Source organism: Teleopsis dalmanni, chromosome 2 (genome assembly GCF_002237135.1).
Source record: "Teleopsis dalmanni isolate 2A chromosome 2, ASM223713v2, whole genome shotgun sequence".
In the NCBI taxonomy this organism is placed as follows: domain Eukaryota; kingdom Metazoa; phylum Arthropoda; class Insecta; order Diptera; family Diopsidae; genus Teleopsis; species Teleopsis dalmanni.
The window spans coordinates 135087725-135099151 of NC_051847.1; positions in this window are offsets into that span (position 1 = coordinate 135087725).

An 11427-nucleotide genomic window follows, 5' to 3' on the forward strand; every position below is an offset into this window, starting at 1 on the left:
TATTAATTTTATGCAATATTTCACAGCAATAAAAATAATGTAATTTTTTACCGAATATCGGCATTATTATTACAGTTGATACCTCGATAAGTCATTAACTTGATAGCGTTGAAATCCTGCAAAAACAAATATACATATCTTAATATCTCTTCTGTTATTACTGAATGTATAAGCAATAACTAATTAATTTCAAAAAATAATAATTCCTTAAATTAGAAAATATTTCCATTGTAAAATTACATGATTTGATACCTACAAACCATGTGAGAATTATAAATTATTCAACTATAAAATTATCCATCAAATCGTATAACATATACAAAACTTCAAACGTTTGAATTTTCTGGACTTTTCGCATTTGGAATATACTATATAAAAACAATTTCAGTAATAATGTTGCTATAATGCGTGTTATCATAAATACAAAAATAATGATTTTATATGTAATATGGTTTTTTTTAGACATCTTGCTTAAGTTAGTTGCAAGAAAGTTAGAAAATAACAACATATACGGCAAGAAATGTTTTTTAAATAGATAGGGGATATTAGTAAGAGAATTTTTAAATTCAAAAATTTAATGATGATCAAATATAAAAGTAAATAAATTAAAGAAGTAACATTAAAGAACTATTGGACTTTAGACCATTGTCAATAGATAAGTAAAGTGCTTTGCAAACTAAAAATTCACTTCTTAAGAACAGAGAAATATATTCTGTTTATTAATGTATTTAAAAATATTGATGTTTTTACTTTAGAGTGAGTATCTTTCACGTTTATATACCATATTAACACTTTTTTCTGCATACTCATTCCATCTATATCGGTGACTATTATAAGTTATATTGGTAGAACAAGTCTCTCAAGAGGATCAATAGCAAAGTTACAGCCAATAGATGAGATAAGAAATTTACAATTTCTTTTTTAAATTTATTTAATCTATAAATAAAGCTTGTCTATTCAATAGACATGTAGGAATTAAAATTAAGACAGATATTTTGAAAATATTTTTTTTAATGTTTTATTTAAAAAATAAATCAAAATTAAGATAATTTGAAAATAGAACTATTTTTATGAATCAAAGTAAATTTATTTTATAGAATTCTAGTTATCTTTATTAAGTACTTAATGATAAATAGTAAAAAATTACACCTAATTTCAGAATTTTATATATTCATAAGTGTTGTTTAATGTTTTAGGATAGTGCAAACAAATTGGAGAAATTGAAAAAAAAAAAAATAATAATTAAATTAATAAAATTTTTACAAAAAAAATTTAATCTAATAATATTCTAACCCAAGTCAATTAAGATTATCAGAAATTTTTAATTGTAATGCAGATGCGTTTATGAGGGTACTAAGTAGCAATGCAACCCTAATAAAAAAATTAAAAGCTTGTATTATTATATTATATATGTATATATGTAAATAAAACAAAATATTAATGACTACCAGTATCAAGCATGGCAGCCTATGTAACAAGCTGTGCAACTGCATATTTGGCCTATATTTTATAGTCTTGGTTGTTTTCAGTTCAGTTCAGTTCAGTTTTTTTTTTTTTTTGACACAAAATATTTCGCTTTTTTCTTCATTTTTATTTTCGTTCTTCCGTCCGTCCAACTGTTAGATGTTTTGCAAGTGCAACATTGCAGCAACACGGATTCATACATAAATGCATAAAAATGAAGCAACTACAAAAATGACAAGCAAAATTCGCACACAACAGTACGTATGAGTAATGAATTCATTGAATTTAATATTTGCACATTTTAGTAAAATGCTATGCGACATCCACACATCCCCACATCCCCACATACATAGAGAATACATACAGAAGTATGAACAGATAGATATACTCGTATATAATACATATATGTACACTGCTCAGACAGTGTCGGATGTGTTGCATTTTCTAGGAGAGTGTTTGTGGCAAATAATTGCTCATACATTGAACGTAAAACAGAAAGTTAACTAAACAATTCCAATCATTGATGCACTTACAGTTTTGTACATAAATATTTCCATAAATTAGTCAATGTGCTAAATAAAGAATAAAGAATTACGAGTATTGGAAGAGAGAATATCTGCGACTTTGTTGTAGGGATTATTTCATCTATTATCTATGTCGTTGAAATTGATATTTCTAATTGTTGCTTATACTTTATATGTGTAACATAATAATATTGTTTATTGTTCAATTAAACATACATAATATAATAGAGTTTATTTAGACAACAATTTTATTAATGAAGAGAATAATTGCGACAGTCTGACCTAATTAGATTGAATATACTTAACTCTTTGTATTGAACTGTTATTGCTGAACTGTTGTGACACATTTTTTAATTACATTATTTGAATTTTTATTGAAGTTACGGGGAGCAAGGTTGGTAAATAAGCTAGGTCTTAGCTAAGTATTGTTTAAAATTTGAAGCAATTTTTAAAATTCGATTTTTAGAATACAATTTATAACTTTGAATACTTTTTCGAAGTGTATTGGAGTATTATATTTGCGAAATTTATTTTATGCCTATGTTTCTATTCATATTGTTTCCGTATTATAAATTTGTCATATAGAATTTTATCAGAATGGTTATGGGCTCCTCGGGGAGGTATGCAGATCTGAGCTCAGTTATTGCTTAGTCTGAAGAAGTGATAAACAATAATCCAGTCAACGCGTAGAGAGGAGTTATGAAGAAATCTCGAAGTTAATAGAGAGAAAAAGTGCTCAAGTGCATTGACTTAACTAGCCTCAACATAATAATAGAATATTGAAATAAAATATCCTGTCTATACCATTAAAATCTATTACATTAATAAAAACTTCAAGAAATATTGCGAATACTAATATTGTACCATACGCTTAAGATTGTTGAATAAAAAAACTTTTTGATTTTGATATTATATTTTCCTATTCTATTCTTTTATTTTTTCCTATTCAAGTATGTTTAGAGTTGGCGTAAATCTTTTGTAATCAGATAGCAGAAAGAGAATAATGCTTCTGAATTATTAAACCCCATTTCCTTAAAACCACCTCCTGCATATTCTGTGACTATCATAAGCTATATTAGTACAATATATATAAGTAGGCGTATTGATTGTAAGCATATCGCAGAAAAATAACCGCTTATATAGCCGAAATTCTTTGAAACCGCTTGAGTAATGAGCAGCTCACATCGCATGGTTGCCAAGACTAAAAATTCGTCTATTGTGAATGAAACTTACAGTCTTCAAAAATATTTTTCTTTAATTACTTTCATATTTGATGATAGTATTTGATATAAAATGCAAAAAAGCAATGAAATCTAATAAATAGTAGGGCTTAAAAATAGTAATATTAGAGAACTCTAATTTTCGTAAGACATGTTTCATGTTTCGTAATACGTGCTTATATGTATGATACGTATGAGTATTTGAATATGTCAAACCTGTCATTTATTTAAACGAATTATACATTTACAGCATTTCGAGTATTGCCACCCAAAGTGATTTTATGTTGTGTTTTGGCAACTTGCTTACAAAAGATAATTAAGTTTGGTTTGCAATTTTTTTATCTTTCCATCTAGAATTATGTAGTACCATTTAAGACCTTACTCTAGTTGGGAGTATTGCATTAAAGCATGAGCTGTGTATACTCTTTTGACTATTCATGAAATAAGCAGCATTACTTTAATTGTTTATAACATTGGTTAAGTAGGTATAATTGCTTTAAAAAATTGGCTGCAAATTACTTGCAAATGGACTATCTGACCCATTGCTGCGATACTGTTTACTATACTACCTATATATTTACCGTGAGTTAAACACTTCTGAATACTAATCTTTTAGAGTTGCTGAGGGATAACAGTAGACATATATATAACGTATATTTCTCGGAATATTAAAACCCTTTACTATACTAGTGCTGCAATGCACCATTATTAAATGTAAATTATATTTTTTCGTGTCTTTTTTTATATATACATATATTATTAACATACATTAATTATGTTAGTTGGTTCTGTTCAACTTGTTCTTTGAATGCATTCGGCGTGCTCAAAAAAAAAAAACAAAATATAAATAAATAAACTAGCATTAGTCGGTAAGTGGCACATCAATATGTAGTATGAGTTTGTTTTTCTTCTTAATTCTATTCAGGAAGGACGCTGCTCATAAACAAAAAATAAATTGTTGCACTATTGCGCTTAAAATCAATATAAATTAATAGCTTTTTGTTTACAAACTTTACAATATTTGGTATATTAAATATATTAGCATATGTACAATAATTTGTATTTTTTCCATATTACATTTCAAAGTAAAAATGTTTTTAAGAGATATTCCACAGAAAAAATTTCTTTACATTTCACATTATATTAACGGCACATTTATTTTCTTTTTTCACTACTGGTATTTTTTCCTTCTTCTTCTGCATTGAAGTTGTTCTTGTTATAATTTTATTAATGAATAAGCGCATGCATGCGCTAGTATGAATGTAAATATCACTAAGATGTTATCTATATCTATCTATCAATCTATATCTATATCGACAATATTGCAAGAGACCAACGTTTACCATTAAAGTTTTGTAGTTTTAAAAGTGAATTTGTATTCTTAAAAGATATGCAGTTGTTGGTACTGTTTTTTTCTTACATCACAATCTCTCTAGTAGATTTATAGATAGTAAATCCATGTAGGATTAATGTTGTAGTCCAGACAAGTGATCTGCTTTTCTTGATGCGTTTCTGTTACAAGTGAACGACTCTTAACAAACAGTGTATAATATATATTTAATCTATTTTTCTTAAATTAATTTACAATTTTAAATTATTAATCGTACCTTCGTATTCTTTTATTCTGAGAATATTTTTATATGATTTTTTGCGGCGTATATATCTATATATTTCTTACTGTCATAATTTAAATCCAAATTAATTCTATTATAAAATTACACGTGTAGTTTGACCTATTGATTATTTTTCATATTATCATATTTATAAAACTATATAAAAACACTACGATTTCTGTTTGTATTCTATTTTTATACAAAATTCTAGTTGTCGGCTTTTGCTTTACCTTGACACTTCCAAAATAATAATTAACAAAATAGAGAAAAAAGAAACGCGTGTGAAAAAATAAAAATAAAAATAAAACTTAATTTGTGCTCATAAAAAAGTTTAAAAAAATATATATCATTTTTTCAACATTATTTGACACCTTTAAACATTTGCTAGCCAACACTGACTAAAGTATAATTTCTAATGCAATTTTATTTTATTTATTTGTTGTTGCCGTCACTTGTTATTGTACTTTACTAATACATTTTTGTTGTTGCAAAATAAATTATATTAAGTTTATTGTCTGGCAGTACATTATTGAGAAAATTTAGTACAGTATGTACAAAGTACAGTAGTTTCTAGATAAACTAAATAATTAGTTTTATAAAATACAATTTCATTAAAATTCAATTAGAATTTATCTATGGAATAAACATTATTTTACATTCCATAAAAATGTTAATTATAAAATTGAGATTCTAAATGGAATGGTTCAATAAATCTTTAACAGATTGTTAATGATTCTACCTACTTAACATAAAACAAAATTTTTATGATATGATTATTATTAATCATTTATGATAGGTTTTATTTCTGTAGAAGAACTGATTCTAACTATACAGCACTGAACTACCTATATGAAATTCGAATCTTGGGTATAAGGCGGGTATAGCCTTTAGCTGACTATATCATTACCCTAATCTGAATTTCTTTTTTAAATTCTTATTTTACGTCGTCATGTATTAAACTAAAAACTAATTTTTCATTGAAACAAAAATATATCTACAAGTTTACTATGTTTTAACGGCTGGGTGAGTGGTCTCGTCCTCTGCTTTAAAAATAAATTTACTAAGTATATAGAATACTTTTAAAGTGACGTTTCTTATGGCGCAAAGAAACTATTTTAAAGTTAGAAGGATTCAAAAAGAGATGAAAGACAACAACAAAATTTTAGTTAATTTATTGAAGTTTGTCTGATCAATCAACGCTGTTTCAAGTATTGCCAAGGACGCATTATCAATGGTTTTAGAAATATTTTTAATTCTGAAATATCACAGAAAGGATATAAGGAAAAACAAAAAACGAATTTGCAACAACAACGATATTGTCTTGAGTACTATAAGGGTTTGCTTGTTTGTTTAAAATTCATTTAAGTAGATATTATGAAATAGTGCAGTACTTTCAATTCAAAGTGGTTTATTCAAATTTGAAGTTTTATAAAGTGATCATTGATTTGTGATTTAATTACTTGTTTGGACAGTTTACCAACAAGGAGCTAAATTCATTAAGTATAAAATTTTCTTTGAATTTTCGTTTTATAATTTTGTGTCCCAATTTTATCTATTTTATTATTTTTTTTTCTTTTTTCATTTCTTTTACTTTTATTTTAATTCTTGTTTTATTATTTTTTTTCTTGTTTTAATAATTAAATTTTATTTTTTCACTTTTTCTTCTGGTTTTTGGTTTTTATATCCCATATGTTTTTTTTTCGATTTTCTACTATTTTCCTATTTCTTGTTATGTCTCATTTTATTATCTTTCATTTTATTTCTCTTTTTTTATTTGTTCCCTAAATTACTTCGGATCATTTTTAATTATTAACTTTGTTATCCATTGCTCTCTTCAGTTTATTCATCATTGCTAGTATTTACCTCTATTTTTTGACACCAATTTCCAGTATAGAACGGCAAGATCGTCTTAAAATCACTATTGACAATATTTATTTAATTATCGATAATAATTTTAATCATTAGTTTGTATATGATATTTGTTTATAATATTGAGTTTTCACTGTTTTCATTTTGGCTACTTTATCATTAGTAGCAATTGTGTTAGTTGTCTGCCTTTCTGTCTATCTGTCCGATTGTCAGTCAGACAAGCCAAATCTTTGTGCCACATCTAATTCGATATAAATTGTAGGATTGTGTACATAAAGCTACAGTTGTCTGCAAGTAGCCTATTTAGCTGTCTATCTGTCGTAGTCTATTATAACATTTTGTCCATGTGTCCATTTAACCATTTTCAAGCTTTTCAGCTTTTCAGCTTCTCGACGTATTGAGTCTATTGTAATGTACTACATTTTGCTCATTACTTTCTATATGAAATTCAGTCATTGCTCAGTACTTTTTTAGCATGTCTTTAGCTTTTTCCGTACACATTTCCCATCCACTCTATACAATATACTCTACTCGTATTCGAACACACAAACTTAATATTTCTCGTTTTGTGTAACTCATTTAAATATGTGTATTATACAACCGAAAGTCTGCAGAGCTGGGTGATGTTGCCACTTGCCACTGCCAGTCTTCTGTATGCTGCTTGGCTGCCTGGCTACGTGCCCCTCTTCAATTCGTTTCAGTTTTGAAATCTTTCAGTTTGGTTTAGTTTGGTTGTTCGGTTCGGCACGGTTTTGCTGCTGAGTTCAGTACGGTTTAGTTTGATTTTAATTTTGAGTTTTGACTTTCTTTTCATCTCTTCCGGTTGATGACCTTTACCGGCATTAAATTTTTCGTTTTCTCGTTTTTTGCTTTTTTGCTTTTTTCATTATCTGAAATTTTTATTTATTTATTTTACATTCATCTCGTTTTTGTTGAATAGTTTATAAAAGTTGTAAATAATGTTCATGTACGGCATATTTGTCCCGCATATTTAACGTAGTGTTAATCGTTTTCAATTTCGATGCCGGACCTGTGTTTGTATTGACTCATCCATTCCCCGCACATTTGAAGTTAAATATTGATAAATTGTTCGAACAATTCAAAGAGTAAGTTGAGTTCTGTCGAAGCAGCAAGTTATAGTATGTTTATTGTTGCAAATAAATGAATATAATTTGAAAGATAAAAAAAATTTAATTAATTGAAAGATCAATAAGACGTTCTTAGATTGTGTGGAATTGTGTTAATAAATTCTAGAAATCAAAAAGAAAAATATGCAATAAAAACTACAATTGCAAAGAGAGTGGGTATTCCCTAATTAAAAATTATTTCAAATTAAATTTATATTATATTAAACGCCAACGTGGCATCTTGTTCAACTTAAAAAAAAAGAAGACGTACAAATTTAAGGTAGTCCAACCAAATAATTTTTCGTTTTAAGATGATATTTATTTTTCTTTATTTTTTTGTTTTTTGTGTGTTTTTTCTATTAATTTACAATTAAAGAAATATAAATCAACTTTATTTCAAAACTGCCAATCATTATACTAAATGTTCATAAAAATATTTGTGTTTTCTATGTAAAATGTGTGAGTAATGAAATTGTTATAAAAAACCCATAAAATTTGTTTGCTTAAATAACCATAAAATTCTTAAAATTTCAGAGAAAATTTATTAAAATTTAATATACTCGTACATACAAATTTTTTTCTCATAAATAATTTGGTTTTACTGCATTAAAATTATCAAAATTAAAAGCATCTGTACTCCACTGCAGTTACTTAGTTATCATTTTTATCAGTAAAGGTTAGCTCTATATAACCTGTCATTTACTGCTGCATAACAAATGAAGATCTCTTTGAAGAAATCTTTGTTTGTTCTAATATACGTTTATGTTGTCATTATTTTTATATATAGAGCTTCAACAGAAACTTGATTTGGTTTGTCATTTATATACAATGTATTTTCTAACAAAAAGAGAATCTGTATATATAAAAAATGATTAATATTTTATTTCCCCCTCCCCCAAAAAAAACAGTAATATATTTAAGAAGTACTCATATTTTGTGAGGAACCATATATTAAAGATATAAAACTCTTTCACAAATTATGTTCCTCAGTTGAAATATATAAGATATAAAAACAAAAAAAAAATTTTCAATTATTTAAGTAATTAAGTCAGTCATTGAAAATGTACTCATTGCTAATACTATGGATTTTCTTGTTGATTAGTTGACCAAATGACCAAAATTTTTTCAATAACACACTTAACACGTATAATTTACTATTATATACTATAAACTTAAATAGATTTTATATACACAAATAAATTTTAAACACGAAACAATTTGTTGTAGCAAAATTATGTTTTTCCCTTGTACATAGTTTTTGTATTTGCATTATTGCTTCACTTGCCCTTGTACTTATTTGCTTCATAGAGTAAAGTTGCGTCAATATAAAAGATTTTTTAAACAAACTTAATTTGAATAATTAATATTGAAAATAAACATCTCTTTTTCCTTTAATTCTTCTCTTGGAACAAGGCACCATCTTACTTGGTACGAGATATCCTGCATATATACAATATATACATTTGTTATATTCTATGCGAAGTATTCAGTTTTTTTTTAAAAAATAATATTTTTACGAATATACTATAATCAATCTCAATTTCTTGACATTTAATTAATTTAAAATTTAATTTTATCTATTTTTATTTAGAATGATCTAATTAATTTATAAATAATAAAGTAATTGTTTGCAATAGCATTTAAATTTTTTTTAAATAATTTTATTAATTTTTAGGATCAGATTATCTTAGCAATGATGCCCAATCAAATGAAACCAAAATAAATACCTAAAATTCTGCAGTTCTCAAAGAAATTATAAATAAAAATTCAAATAAAATTAACAGGGTATTTGCCTCAAATATAATGAACCTCTGCGACTATAGTAGATCTATTGTGTGCAATAATTTAAATCTAAAAAATCGAAAGAAACTATAAATTTCATTTAATTTATTTTCATTCAATGCAAAAAAAAATTTTAAATTATTATAATTTTATATTAGATTTGAAATAATAGTACTAGTGTATTTTCTTCCAGTATATACTGTTTAGATATAACTTTGCATTTGCATAAAAGTTATAAACGAGACCGAATCTTTACGAAGAAGATTCGTAGAAAACTTTTAAATTTGCATTCAATGTTTTAGTTTCTTCTCGCATTATATCGATTGAAGACCTGCCTATTTTACTGTCTATAATAATTCTAATATTTTTTAAGTTCAAAATCAAACTTTTTGGCATAGCTGTAACAAGAGAAATTAACTGAGTTAGCTTAAATGATAATTTTTTTCCGAATAAAGTTTTCTAAATTATTTAGAACTCATTAATTCTTAATTTCTAAATAGTTAGAACTGTAATTGTAATAATTTTTATGTTTAAATAATTCGAATTGTTGTTGTTATCTTTTAAATAATATTAACTCTATTATTTCACAAAAATCTTCTTAAAATTTTTTTAAAGATAATATTTATTTATGTTTTAAAATTATATTACTTAACAGTTTCTAAAGTTTTTAAAACTATGAACGAAAAAATGGAGTTTTAAAATATGTATAAATAATTAGAATTACAAAGTTCAATAACTCGATTTAATATTTTGCAAAGAAAAGGTTGGACTTATGGAGATTTCTAGTTAAAGAACTTTTGTGTAATTGTATATAATTTACTCTCTAAACCCTGTTATTTTAAAATATGTATAAATAATTAGAATTACAAACTTCTATAAATCGAAGTACAATTTTGTAAAGAAAAGGTTGGACTTATGGAGATTTCGAGTTAAATAACTTTTTTGTGATCGTATGTAATTTGCTCTCTAAACCCTGTTTTAAAATATGTATAAATAATTAGAACTACAAACTTCCATAATTTTAAGGACCATTTTGCAAAGAAAATGTTGGACTTATGGAGACCAACATAAAAAATTTTTTTGTAATTATATTTAATTTGTTATCTAAACCCTGTTGCGCTCTATTTAGTTTGATTTATAAAAAATAGGCGTATATTATATTATCTTTTTAATCTGTCTTACATCCTATATCTACGTTATAACATTTACTTTCCTTAACAGTTTCTAACATTCAAAACTATTAACGAGAAAAGGTATTTTTAAGTTTTGAACGGTTCTTTCGGTATATAAATGAGTATAGAAATATATAAAATTCAATTGAAAAAGTTGTAGGTAGTATTCTTGGAAACATATGTAGCCGGCTGATATCATTCATAGCGAATAGAAGAACACAAAACAATAACTAGAAACAGCAAAACCGAATACAAATTGCAAAAGTAAAATAAAATCTCAAATACTAACGCAACAGAAGACAAACGTCTTTGTTCTGATGACGTTACACTAAAGTATTAGAAATTCCACTTTATACAAATTTTTGATAAGTCACTAAACTTGGAAACAGACACACTGCCAGTTACCGATAAGAGCAAGAAGAAGCAACAACTACAAGATTATAAAACAAACCTGCCCGAAAAAAAAACAAGTCTTACTTTTTGCACAACCAAAAAGTATTTTTCATGAGACTACAAACAGCAAGTTTAAAAGATACATAGCATACACAAATACACACACTCACATTAAAGTTTAAACTCGCACACCTAGACACATATACAAACACACATTGAAGAGCAACAACCTTGAGTTGAATTCGCAATTCACATTTTAAGTC